Here is a 2,174-nt window from a genome sequence, read left to right on the forward strand (position 1 = left end):
CAGGGGGGGGGGGGGGGGGGGGGGGGGGGGGGGGGGGGGGCTCCCTTTGGTCAGTCAGCACAGACTACAAGTTCAATGTATTTACAGAAAAAACAAAACAATTAAAAGCCTTTAAAAGTTTATGTTTTATTTTTCTTTGGTGGCAAATGTTCCAGGGTCCAGTTCTGGTTTTGCAGCCTTGGGGTTGGAAGCCTCTGCCTCTAACCCTTAAACCCTAAAATCTAAGCTTAAACCTAAAAAAAACAATCCTCAAGCAGCTGTTTCAAGCTGTGAGGACTGAATAAAATATCAAACTCTTATCGGGTCCTCACAGAGATAGAAGAGCACAGACTGAGTCAGCCTGAGATAACAGACGTTTGAACTTTCCATTTTAATTTACACACACTCAAACTAACACACACAGTTGTTTCCTGTCACATGTATTTCCCAGGAATTACTAACTTCCAAAGAATCTGAATACTGTGTGTGTGTGTGTGTGTGTGTGTGTGCTATTTGATAACCCTAAATTTTTCCTCGCCGGTGTCATTGCTGAGATTGTGGGAAATGAGGAGGGCAGTAACCAAAGATTCAAGACCAACAACACCGCAGGACGGGTGGATCTGAGGACGCCGTTCAGGTCGTCCACACACAAAAACACACCCACACACATCAAAAACCCATTACTGTGTACTATGTACACTGTGAGACATTTCAGGTTTACCTTGGAAATGCAGGTTAACTCAACTTGAAGACTGCCTTTGTTTCCACTCACAATTTAAAGTTCATAAAGTTGAAATATCAACAGTGTTCTAGTTTTCTCAATGTTGCTTTTTAGTTTAATTAACATTTCATAACTTGTTCATAACTTACATACTTTGAGTTAAAACCAAAAAATATTTTTCTTTACCACTGCCTGAAAACTTCTCTCAACTAGACTAAACTGCATTATTCTAACTTACAGTTTCAAGTTAAAAAAACTTATCCACTTTTAAACTACTTTCAATTTCAAGTTAAGAGGATTTAAATTCAAAATTACTTTAAATTTCCATGTGTAAGGCCGCTGTCGGGTACTTTTCCTCTGGTGGAACTGGTCCTTTCTTGTTTACCACAAAAGTCTCTATTTTTTAGTTGGAATTTAAATACATGACTTATAATTAATAGTCGTTTATATCTGTGATTCAACTTTGCCATGTTATTTTTTTTTTTTAACTGAGTGACTTCAACAAAAGTCTCAAATAGTCAACACAATGAATTAATCCAAGTTTAACTTTTGAAAACTCACACAGTTGAGTTCCTAATCCAAAACTTGTCAGAGCTCTTTGAGAAAAAAAAGAAATGAAAAAAGAAGTAAATAAACAAAAAGTATGTGTGTTTATAGTTTTCATTGTTGCAAACATGTTGGATTGTCCAAAATGACTCTTTATATGTTATTATCAGAATTAGAGCCAGTAAAATGTAAAGCCTGCTTCAGTCCAACTCTGCAGCCAGTAGGGGGCACTAGAAGACACTTTAGACAGATAATCACGTGTGGAGGGACAGAAGGTGAGTGTTATATAGTGTTATCATGTTGGGGACGTTTGAATACAATCTTATCTTTATAATAAGTGTGTGTAGATTAGATGTCCAAGCTGCTGTAAATATGTGTGTGTGTGTGTGTGTGTGTGTGTGTGTGTGTGTGTGTGTGTGTGTGTGTGTGTGTTCCCGTTTGATTCCAGGAATGAGACACTGGGAAACCTGTGTTCTAGGTGTGTCTCACCTGAGATCAAAGAGAGGAAGCCGGGAGGGGGAGGGACTTTTCTTTTTTATCAAACATCCGTTATAACGGTGCGGCAGCTCGCCCACGCCCTACTGATGTACCGAGAACTAAACTACTGTGGTGGAGGATCTTTCTCTAACTTTAACCAAGTGCCCTGAGAGCTCAGCATACGGCAACTTAAGAAAACACCTTTACCAACTTGACAACATGCGCAGCATTTAGAAAAAATGGTTAAAAGTGATAAAACAACCGAACACAGAAACAGCACAGACGACAAAATTTTTTTTATTTCCAGCTAATTTGCAGCCTCCGGATCTGACAAGTGAAGCAGTGCTGAAGTGCCTTATGAAGTGCATTCTCTCTGACAGCAAGCAGTCTCTGAGAAAATGTTTCTACTTCTCAGCTGATTTATTCCCTCAGTAAACACTTTCCTGATGAG

The sequence above is a fragment of the Micropterus dolomieu genome, linkage group LG06 (assembly GCF_021292245.1).
Source record: "Micropterus dolomieu isolate WLL.071019.BEF.003 ecotype Adirondacks linkage group LG06, ASM2129224v1, whole genome shotgun sequence".
NCBI lineage: Eukaryota > Metazoa > Chordata > Actinopteri > Centrarchiformes > Centrarchidae > Micropterus > Micropterus dolomieu.